General features: G+C 39.1%; 1 protein-coding gene across 1 annotated transcript in view; it reads left to right on the forward strand.

Annotated features, from left to right (window-relative positions):
- The first annotated feature begins 1,626 nt into the window (after positions 1 to 1,626).
- Positions 1,627 to 12,545, forward strand: part of rgs20 (regulator of G protein signaling 20) — a 93,590-nt gene continuing 82,671 nt past the window's right edge. Inside the window, exon 1 of the mRNA XM_059951386.1 lies at positions 1,627 to 1,671. The gene's annotated coding sequence lies outside the window, so the exon portion shown is untranslated. The remainder of the gene's footprint in view (positions 1,672 to 12,545) is intronic.

A 12,545-nucleotide genomic window follows, 5' to 3' on the forward strand; every position in this document is an offset into this window, starting at 1 on the left:
TACTGAGCGCTTTCGCCGAGTGTCTACTAAACCAGAGGTGAGTGCAGAATGAGACTTCTTTTTTTCCTGAACTATTTTTGGCATCGTTTATTGTATGAACTTCTATTAATTTTTAATATTTAAGAAACTGCTACCAATGATATAGGATCTGCCAGTGATTTTGTATGTCATGGTTTGTACAACGATTAGGTCTGATTCGGTATTTGATTTGATATTTGGTTGCTGTTCTATATGGGATTGTAACTCTTATGATCTTAACTTTATACCTGGAATTGTCCGTATATTTTCCTTTTTTTAATTGGGGAAATATGATGCATACATAGACTGACACAATAGACAGCAGGTCAGTATCTTGGCTAGAGGGTCCCAGGCTATGCTTTGCGGTATCTTGTTACAGCGGTGGGGATGGGGTGGGAGGGGGGGGTTCCATCTCGGCCAACTCGGGAAAGAGAAGTGCGTTATTTGTGTTTCTGGGTATTTTTATTCCGCCAAGGGAACATCCGGTTATTTTAGGTTCATTATTTTTGTCACGGCAATCGCCTTCGGAGTCCCCCTCATCGTCCATTTTAAGACTGCCAAGGGCTCACCTTCGCTCTGATGCCGTGGACCACTTGCCTCTAATTTCAATTACAAGTTCTCTGATATCTGGTTGTGCTGTCATGATTTCTCAGTTTCGATTTGACAAATGAGTGAAAGGATGTCATCAGATTAAAAATCCTGCAGTAAAAGGCAGATACCAGGCGCCTGCTCTGTTTTGTGTAATGCTGCGGAGCTCTCCGTAGAAAATGGCAGGGAGGATCCAGTGAAGCAGTTATTTTCAGGTTGGAGAGGAAGCAACATAAAACAAAACGTGACAATAGAAGGGGATCTCGCCGCACAAACCGTGTGATAGGTTTCAGCTGTTAGCAGGTTGTAAATATAAATAATCACAATTAATTCGATTCTATCCACAGTTAAGCATCTCCCTTTAGACAGCTGTTTAAATATGTACTGATCTTTTAATAATAAACAAGGCTCTTCGTTTCCAAATACGGTTGGTCTCTGAGTTTCAATGCATGTTTTGGTTATGCTTGTGTGAGAGTTGATTTCATCTAGCAATAGATCGGGATGAACTTGATGAAAATTGCTGCTTCAAGTTTCCACATAGTCCCTGAGTTCTAAATAACTGCACTGACATCTCAAAGATGCGTCGTACACTGTTGGGAAGTCGAAGGAGAATTGGGCATAACTTAAGAGAGATGCAATGTGCGGCTCCCAGGGGCATGCCAGGGGGAGCCCACTACTGCGAGGATCCCCGAGTGCTGTTGGAGCAATGTGTATTGGGCTCTATGGCATTCACGGTTCATTTGTCATTTTATTCCCTGACTCGATAGCCGGTTTTACAGAGAGCCAGTTAGGGTTGCGGAAACATTTCGCGTTTTTGTTTACAAGCTGTGGCTTGCATTGCTACAACAAGAAAAAAAAATGCGTGAAGAAGGAAGAAGTAAAATCTCGAAATCGGATTTTGGACCATAAGGGGATTTTTACTGTAAAATCCCAGCGTTTTTATTAGCAACCAGCCGCACGCATGCGCAGGCGTTGCCAGTGAGCGGCCCTGGGTGAGGATCCCACTGGAATCGGCTGGGAGGGTGGTGGAGATCGTCTGCGGCTCTCCGGATTGATGCTCGGACCGTGAGTACCTCCCGCACTGCCCCGACACACCACGCAAACAGGGGATACCACTAAAAGCCGCGCCTTGTGTATCTGAAGATCGAGTGTGAGGAGAGGGTGGGCACCGCGCGGAACCCTTTTCGACTCTGGGCTCCCCTGCACTCTGCCCAGCCTGGGAGGAGGAGGAGGAGGCAACGGGGCAGCATCTCTCTCTCTCTCTGCCCCCCCCCTCAATGTTACAACGGGGGTGGGGGTGGCACGGAGATAAAGTCTGTGCCGTTCCCTTGTCCTTGGGGACCCCCCTGAGTTCAGGCATCAGTGGGGTGCAGACTACAGCATGATACATGTGGCACCGCTGAACTTGGTGGAAGATGATCCCCAGTTTTGTTGATGCTGGTCCTGATGCTTGTTAACGGATGTGTGCTCAACCGGGAATATTGCAGTCACTCAGGCGGGTTTTCTTCTTGTTGCATTGGAGGGAAAGCCCCCTTTTACAGCATCTGTTCACCAAGTAATATCAGTGGCCTTTCTTGCCTTGGGTGGAGAGCAGCAATTTCCCCTTGTAGAAAAAATCGAGGCGCAGTTTCCTCGGATCTGTTAATTCAAGTGGTTACATCATCTCAATCCTATCCCCCTCCTCTCCTGCTGCAATATTCCAATTATTCTAAACGATCCATTGCATTACCTACTTTGCACTTGTGGGAAGCGTATCTGTGGGAAACGGAGGAACACTGATGTCCCCTGTTCGATTAGCGCAGCTTGTCGAATAGAGCAATTCTATCATTTTGGACGTAACTTAACTTACTCATCTGATGGTAGTTGCGGCTAATTCGTACAAGGAATCTGCACCCAACGAAAATGTAACTTCAACTGCGGTAAAAAAAATCCCAGCAGTTTATACCGGGGGAGAAGTACGTTGTGATGGCTCATGCGAGCCTTCATCCAGCCCATTCATTATAACATCGTTATGTGCCCAGTGTGCGCATTTAAAGCATTTGATTCGAGTGCTGGAATGACATGATGTAACGCAGAACTGAACATTACATGTGGCTCCTGCATTTGGTCCCTCCCGAAGTAATCTTAAGATTGTGTACAATGCTGAAGTCGCACGCCGTGAAACCGGGGCTGAGACACGACGGGCAACTTCCCGAGGATTGGGAGGCTGTTGTAAAGTAGAATTGTAGCCTGTAGTTTAGAAACTATCTCTTCGGGTATCTCTTCGGCGACACTGGAATATTGGAAAAGACGAAGCAGTCCTATTATCATTTCTTCTTTGACATAATTAAAACTAGAACATTGGTAGAATAGCACAACAGATAAAATTAAATTGTGAACAAAAGAAAATCCAAGCAACAGACTGAATCCATGTATGTAGAAATGTACAGACGTGCGTTTTCTCCCAAAATTGAAGTTTACTTTGTACTTTAGCGCCTATACATAAATCGGTTTCTAAATGTATTGCCACAGTAATCAGTAAGTTAAACCAGTAAGTAAAATATATTGAAACATAGGATTGCTTTGACCAACAGAAAGGGTTATGGATTTCGTGGAAGAGATTATTGCACAGGATAATACCGTGCAGTCTATAATTCCCTCACTCAGGGGTTGGAAAATATTTCCTTTTAATTAACTCTATCAAACGATAAAATAAAATTCATAAGAATCGTAATTTTTAAATTATAATTGAATAACAATTTCACTAATGAACTCATTTTAATCTGGCCCATTTAGTACCTCATTCTAAAGCAGTCAACTATCGCTAAGATATCAAGGGAAATGTGGATTATGTAATTAATATGCTGTGAATTTTACAATATATTCATGCCCTGTAGGCTACAAGAGCATTCATATAATCATAACCTAATAAATAATAAATTGCACTTCACCCATTTGACATTATATTTATAAATGGTGAAATATATTATTAATTTTAGAGGTGTGACTGATGAAGAAGAACAGGCATCCTCGCACCATTTTTGTTTGCCTGTTTCATTTTCAGAGATCTCTGGCCCATTGATCTTTGTCAGAAGAATACTAAGAGAGTGCATTTTCAGATAACCAGTTTAACGTGTTGGGCCAGGATAATTTTTTTTTAAATAAAGAAACTAAGGTAAGATAAAATTGCTGTTACAGATGGATGTAACAGAAAGGCAGAAAATGCTGGAAAGACACAGCTGGTTGGGCAGCTCCTGTGGAAAAAGGAACAGGGTTAACATTTCAGGTTGATGAAGTGTCTTTCAACTGAAATGTTAACTCCTTTTCCTTTTTACAGGTGTTGCCATCAAAAGTGTTTCCATCATTTTCTGCTTTTATTTCACATTTCCATCACTTGTGGCTATTTGATTTTCCAGAAAGGCAATTAGTTTGGTAGGTGAAAAAATATACATATTATTAGCTACCATGTTACCATATTTTGAGCCACTGCTGACTTTGCTGCATATTTAATATTAAATTGGCATTTGCGGAAAAATCTACCGGCTGCATCTTTAAAAGGACAGTGAAATTACAGTGTGATTGCAATTAAAAAGACTAGGAGATAAATTATTGACATTCTGCAATATTGATTATAGACCATAGCAATCTTTAGCCTAATCATTTGTGAGGTGCCTATTCGGCTATGCGCATCTTACACTGTGAGTAAAATTAGGCGATCACTTCCAGCGGTGGTGAGAATAAAAGGACTGACTTGCCGCTGCAGGAAGGAGAAGGTGTCAGCTTTATTGAATATGATAGTGGAAAGCTCTCACCAAATGAAATGGACTGACAGGATAGTGAAAGAATGTATTAAGTGGAAGGGAAATTGGGGAGAAACTGCAGAGAAAGAAACGTGAAGTCAAAAGTGGATGGAGGGTTCAGAGTTCTGTGAATGTGAGATAAGGTTTGTGAGATATAAAAATGATGAGAGAAATTAAACGATGGATGGAGGACAGATAAAGGCAAGGAAGTCAGGGGTTTGAAATCAGAGCTGCTGCCAGCATAAAAGCTGGACATGCCACCTTCACAGTTGTTTTTAGAAGACTTTTAATTACATTGGTAACTGTACTTGGGGAAATCATATCAATGTAGAATGATAGAAAATAACTGAAGGATTCGGGCTCTTACATAACAGCTTAAACCACCTCCAGGAAAATGGTTTATTTATTTTTCTCACTTCATAATTAATAGACAGAATATCAGTGCGTTTTAAATTTTCATTATTTCATTGTCTAATGGAAGTAATGATGCTCAGGTAAGCTGCAAAGCTTCTGGAGACGAACCTCTTTAAGATCTAGAATTACTTTGCTTCGTTCTGTTGTTACATGGTTACTTTGAACATTGCACCTTATTTGAATGCATTCTTCTGGCAGTCTCAATTAGAACTACCAGCAAATTGAAGAATCTGATCATTTCCACACAAACAACTGTAAGGCTAATAATTAGTGAGGGAAAAGGTCCTAAAGGGGATATGAGGTTTCGTCGACTTGGAAGAAATGGCACTGGTGAAACTCTGCGTGGAAAGGTCAGCGGATCTGAGGGAACAGTCGCTTTTCACAGATGCTGAGAGCTCAGGCAATGGTGAAGGAAAGAGTGTGGAAGAATTTTAACACACAAATTAGCTAGCAATTTTCAGAAGTACTCACACAGGCATCAGAAAGCAAATCTTGATGACTGAAAACAGCAGACTCGTCAGAAAATCTTGAAGGCATGCAAAATAGGCAGAATAAATTCTCAAAGCATGGATCAGATAGAAAGAGTACAGAAGATTGGAAACGAAGTTATTTTTCAAGGTAATTATGGTAGAGTGTTCTACACCAATTGTTTGAATATTGAAATATAATCAATTATCTGAAAAATTTTTAAATTTCTCAGTAGATCATTATTCAGATTGTTTTCTAGTAATGTGCTATTCATGATTTAAGTAAATCTAGTTCATCATTGTTCCCGTATCTTTGTAATAAATTCAGACAGAAAATACATTGCAGTTTCCTTTTATCTGAGTGATGTAAATTGCATGGTGCAGAAATGGATTCTTGTGCCGTAGCTCTTGCTAATGGATTGTGATAAATCCATTTCTTCCATTGAACTACACAGTCACATACACTACAGCACAGAAACAGGATCTACAACCCATGCTGAACTATTAATCTGTCTAGACCCATTGACCTGCATCCTGACCATAGCCCTCCACACCTCTCCCATCCATGTACCTATCTAAATTTCTCTTGTGTTGAAATCGAACCCACATCCATCCATTCCACTGGCTGCCCCTTCCACACTCTCATCACCCTCTGAGTGAAGAAGTTTCCCCCTCATGTTTCCCTTAAACATTTCACTTTTTACCCTTAACCTATGACCTCTAGTTCTAGTCTCAGCCAACCTCACTGGAAAATGCCTGCTTGCATTTACCCTATCTATACCAAGCTACCTTCAGACAAAATGCAATAAACAGCAAGCATAAATGACTGCTGGAAAGAAAATGGGCTGTTCGGTCTTTTAAGTTGTTTCCTGTTACCTGGAAGGGGCAATATTTATGTAAAAAAATTATGAAGATTTTTATTCAAATGTAAATTATTATCTAAGCTGTATATTCTTGATAGCTTGACCTTCTATGACATAAATCCATGTGCCCACTGCATTTACAAAAGTGTTATATTCCACGTAGTATTTTAAAACGTGGAACCTCATTCATTTTCCCAACAGATTGCTTCAATACATTTGCTCTATCCCCCTCACTATTTCAGAATCAGAATCAGGTTTAATATCACTGGCATATGGCATGAAATTTGTTAACTTTGTGGTGGCAGTGCAATGCGGTACATATTAATGGAGAGAAAATGGTGAATTACAGTAAGTATACAGGATATATGAAATATTAAATAGTTAATTAAGTAGTGCAAAGATAGAAATAAAAAAGTAGTGAGGTGGTGTTCCTGGGTTCAATGTCCATTCAGAAATCACATGCAGAGAAGAAGAAACTATTCCTGAATTACTGAGTGTGTGCCTTCAGGATTATGAACCTCCCTTCTGATGGTAGTGTGGTGAACTATATATACCTGTCTGGACACGCCCCCCCTGCTGTTTGCTCCTGTGGCTCCTCCCACGAACCCTGGTATAAAGGCGATTGGAGACACAGCCCCGGCCTCAGTCTCCAGGATGTTGTGTGGTGGTCACTTGCTGCTTGTTCTTTCTTCCAGCCAATAAAAGCCTATATCTCACCTCACGTCTCCAAGAGTTATTGATGGTGCATCAGGTAGCAATGAGAAGTGGGCATGTCCTGGGTGGTGTGGGTCCTTAATAATGAATGCTGCCTTTCTGAGGCACCGCTCCTTAAAGATGCAAACAAGAGAAAATCTACAGATGCTGGTAATCTGACTAACACATATAAAATGCTGGAGGAACTCAACAGGCCAGGCAGCATCTATGGAAAAAAGTACTGTCAAAACCCTTCAGCAGGACTGGAGAAAAATAGATGAGTAGATTTTAAAAGAGGGGGAGGGGAGAGAGAAACACAAGGTGACAGGTGAAACCAGGATGAAGTAAAGAGCTGGGAGGTTGATTGGTGAAAAAGATACAAGGCTGGAGAAGGGAGAGTCTGATAGGAGAGGACAGAAGGCCATGGAAGAAAGAAAAGTTGGGGAGGAGCACCAGAGGGAGGCAATGGGGAGACAAGGAGATAAGGATTTCGGCCTGAAACATCGACTGTATATTTTTCCATAGATGCTGCCTGGCCTGCTGAGTTCCTCCAGCATTTTGTGTGTGTTGCTCCTTGAAGATGTCCTGGATTCAATGGAAGCTAGTGTCCATGATGGAGCTGACTAACTTTATAACTCTCTGCAGCTTACTTCAATCCTGTGCAGTAGCCCCCGCCCTCATGCCAGATGGTAATGCAGCCAATTAGAAGGCTCTCCATGGTACATGTGTAGAAATTTATGGGTGTTTTTGGTAAATACTAAAACTCCTCAAACTGCTAATAAAATATAGCAGTTTTCTTGCTTTCTTTATAGCTGCATCGATATGCAGCACCTGGTTCAACTATTTTTTTTAAATACACAGCCATAATCTTGTTAGTAACTTTTATCTTAAATATCACATTTCTAGCATTCAGCAATTTTTAACCCTCTTATCTACTACTGATTTTCTCTCTCATTCCATTTACCATCTCCTCCATTCACCAGCCTTTATCGCTTTCTTTCAGGGGGCACTTCTATCCCAGTCGTCCCTATCTTCCACATTATCACAAACCTTCACTTACAGGGGCAAAAGACCTGTTGAGTGTTTCCAGCCTTTACTGTTTTTAAATGTTCATCCTTATCCAACAGCACATTGCCAGGTGAGAAGTTGTAAACAAACTCAGCAGGCTGACAGCAAAGCAGATTTATAAAACAATGTCCATCATTTGAGAAATGTCGTGAGACGGCAAGTAGAACAATCTTGTTGCTCAATGAAGAATCATCTCAAAGAAATGCCTAGACTTCAGTCATTAGGAAATGAAAGAAATCAATAATCTGGAGCAAATAGCTGTAGGAAACACCCTAATTGACACTCATAAATAAAAGATGAAATACTCGGCAGCTTTGACAGCATCTGTGGAGATAGAAACAGAGCTAATGTTCAGATTGATGGTCAGAAAACCAGGCAACTGACTTGGATTCTGACGAAAGTTTTGCTTGACTAATTTACCAGCCATTGTTTAAGAAAGAACATTTAAATAGATCCCTGGAAGAAGTGCAACAAAATATTTTTAGGAATTTCAAGAAGTTTTCATTGAAATCCACATAATCCTGTTGAAGGGCCTGAACCATCAACTGTATATTTCTCTCCATGGATGCTGCCTGATCTGCTGAGATCCTCCAGCATTTTAAGTGTGTTACCAACAAAGGTGAGCCATTGAGTGACTGGTAGAAAGAAATGAGTCAGAAAACAGTTGCTAGTGGATTCGGATTGAACTGAGTCGAGTGAATGAATGATGTGGCTCCTCATCATTTTTTCCTTAATCCACTTATTTATTTGGGATTTGCTTGATATATTTGCAGATGGTGCAAATCCATAATGAACTGTAATCTCAGAGGTATCTCAGTAATAAATCAAATGCTTCATATTTCATCCTTGTAACAATAAGAGTGTGTGGACTCTTAAGTTTTCCCACGTCAATGTACACTAAGTATGATTAGTATAATTCTGGATCAAGTCCTCATATGATCTTAACATCTTGATAAGGATTTGTAAATAGTGGGTGCGACCCAATGAATCTGATTAAATTAATTTTTAAAAGAATAAATGAATGTAATTGGGTGCCAAGCAAATGAATTTCTGAAAGGTATTCACTAACATCCCAAAGAACAGATTTTTAGCAATGCAGTTAAAAGTTAAAGAAACCGCAGGTTATTTATTGGCCTCTCTGAAAATTTTTATCAGTTGTAGGATTTGGAAGATACAGATATTAATTGTGAGTTCTCTAAATAGCAGGAGGTGATTCATTAAGACATCCCACAGAGATCTGTTTGGGTACTTCAATTATTCACTGATATCTAACAACTTAGATATCCGAATAAAGAGCTACTTGCTTAAATTTGCTGATAGGTGTTATTGTTAAGGTGTGATTAGATCACTGTTTTCAAGACTTTAAGGGGGACTGAAAAGTCAGTCTTCTTGTTGGTTGACAAATCTGGGATAAAAGTTTATAACCTACACATTTGAACCGAGCTTCTTGGGGAAAGAAATTGAAAAAGACGTCCACGTGCAAGTTGGCAGTTGGATCATTTTAATCTTGTAATTGGTAATTTTCTTTTTATAAAAGATATAATGGCAAGGAGAGGAAAGGCAGGTGTACAGATCAGTCGTAATCTTATTGAATGCAGGACAAGAATGAGGAGCACTGTATCTAAATTCCAATTGTCCTGGTTAGAAATAATTATGAGGAAAATGGAAAACGAGTTAGCCAGAATTTACTTATGTATCCAACTAATATGAGACTGTTATAAATAAAGCAGACTCAGTGGACTGCATTTCCAGATGATATATCCAAGTTTTTACAGCACTTTTCAAAGATCCCAACTCGATTGTAGTCAGGTTCTAGATACAGCAGCATGCATAAGGGAACGATAAGATCTCCGTGTTGATGTAGGAGAGAGTAATACGTCTGATCCTTGGTTTCATTAAGATGAGTTGTGAAGAATATGCTGTAAATAGGCTCTCCAGTGTTAAAAGTAGATATTTTGGGAAGAATTTAGTAGGGTGTTTATTACAGAGCTATGAAATTTTTAAAGAAAGTGCTTTTTTAAAAATTGTTTCTGGTCTGCTTAATTGTTGCCTACTTTAAATCAAGAGATTAGTCTATTTTAAATACAAAGAACAAAATAATTTTGGTGGATAATGTAACTTCTTGCATTTTTAATTAATTCTTTATTTGGCTTGAGTAGCAGCCATCTAATTGTATATCTTTACATCTTCTATATCTTTTAAGGTACGTCTCTAATTATGTTTGTGAAAGAGCTGGTGAGCTACCTCTTAGAACTCTTGCATCACTAATGGTGAATGTATTTTCATATGACCAATAGACACGGAGTTCCAAGATTTAGGTTCAGTGGTGATGAAGGAACAGCAATATATAGTTATTTTGGACTTGTGTGACCTGTTGAGATCTGATGACGGTCCAAAGCATTTCGCTCTCATCCTGATTAATTCGGGAGGTGCTGTCAGGGTAGCCTGGTTATGTAACTGCTAGGTATTTTGTAGAATGTGTGCACTGTAGCCATGGCATATTACAAATGGAATAAATGCTGAGCAGTATAAATGGAGTATCAATTAATCAGGCTGTTTTGTCCTGGCTAACATTCAGTGTCTTGAGTGTTGTTGGGGCAGGCGAGTGGAGAGAATTCTAGCAGAATCATGACGTTAGATGGATATTCATCTTTTGAAAAGCAATTTAATATAATACTATTATAATTTCCTAGCAGAAACAGGAATGCAGTTTTTTATAGTTGCAGGAAGAAGGAAACTTTTCAGTCAGTAATCAGCAAGGTGTGGTGGAAGGACAATGACTATATGGTCTAATTCTGTTCCTATGTCTTATGGTCTTACTGAGTAAGTTTATAATGTGATCCTTAATGAATTATATCAGGGAATGTTATATGTATTTTTGATTAATTCTAAATAGATAGTATTCCTAGTAAACTCATATTAACACAAAAGATTGCTCACTGGACCATCATTATCTGTGAATAGGTTTTGGGATTTTGGGCTCTTTTATGTAAATATCTTGAGGAAAAAAAGTGAATTATTGCAATCACAATATCGAAGAGCAAATTCTCAGCTCCCGGCTTATCTCAGCACGATTGTGCATTTTTAATAGGTGATGATCCATTCTGATAATTTATAATAAAGTTATTCTCAATATTTGCCGATACTGTTTAGATCAACTGTTCGGTGCAGAGTCAGTAATATTATCTGCCTTCATAAGAAGGGCTTCAGTGTCTATTTTATGTGACACTAACACTTCCTTTTTTTCTGCTTTTAGCAGATCATTATCATCTGTCAATATTAAGTTGTATCAGCTAACACATGACTTAAAATTCTGAATGATCATTGTTCCTTCCATAAATAGTTAAAGCTACAGTCTTCTTTTGCCATAACAAATGTAACAGGCATGTGACTTAGAAGTTAGTGCAAGAGAAACAGGAATAGTCTTGCCCATCCCTTGATCATTCTGCTGACCAGAATCACTCTTAGCTGTCCCCATCGTCATCACTGCTCCAATCCCAGTTTCCAAATCCAATGTCATATAATTTACCAGTGCTCTCAACCTTTGAGCCTTTTCGTCTGCTGATGCCCCTCTTCTGCAGTCTCCAAACCCATGCTTGCTGGTAACCCTCTCCACTACTACCCCCAATATATGCCTCCATCCCACCTTCCCTCCTGATTTTAGTGACAATGTCCTTTCCCCCCATCCTTATTGCCTTATATTTTCCATCTGATCCCACTGTGACCTCCTTCTGTTCATCTTCCACCATCTTCTCTTGCCAACCAATAGCATATCAACAATAAAGTCCTGCCAGAGATTCTAGTTCATTAAGATCTCTTCATCCTTAAGATTTCCTGGTGCCTGTTGTACCAGCTGCCACGAATCACATCGTCCCATTCTCTCTCCCCTGAATTTTACTAAGTTAGAGAAACAAAGTCGTGAAGGTGTCAATGGAACTGGTGCTGACTTTCAAATGGGTCTTTGGCTTTTACACTTCGGTTCTCCTGATGAAATGTGTTGTGTATAATTATTTCAGTGAGAAGTACAATCTTTATTGTAAATTGTACTACTCTGATGACACATATTGACAATTATTCAGTCAATTACATGCTGCAGAATAAGTCCAATACAATTCCATTTCAGAAAGCAATTTCCTGTGCTGATGCTTTGGTAAAAGTGAATATCAAATACAAACTTAATGGGAAACAAGCACCAGATTATATTGTTGTTTAATAAAGTGGTACAAATATGGAATGCATCAATCCATCAGCACACTGGAGACTCTTTTATGCTCATTGCCATATCATATTTAGACTGTTGTTGTTCTGCCAAACTTCATGGCAAAGGTTTTTTATTTGGTATTACTTAATTGTCCTTTGGGAATACTACAGCCATTATTATCTATATGGAAAAAATCAATAATAATTTACCTGAATGAAATTACATTCAGCAGCATATAAAATTTTTCCTTCATGTAAAATTACCCTTGGGAGTCAAAAGAAAGTAACATTGCAGTGAAATGATTGTTATACATGGAATCAATTTATCAAGTACAGTTCTATTGCACCTCAAATTCAACTGTATTCCTGAGAGATCAATTTATTGAAATACAAAACAGGACTTCATGTATGTATGTGTTCAATTTAGGCTAACATAGTTAAGTCTTTATCAAGTA

This window comes from Hypanus sabinus, chromosome 1, assembly GCF_030144855.1.
Source record: "Hypanus sabinus isolate sHypSab1 chromosome 1, sHypSab1.hap1, whole genome shotgun sequence".
NCBI lineage: Eukaryota > Metazoa > Chordata > Chondrichthyes > Myliobatiformes > Dasyatidae > Hypanus > Hypanus sabinus.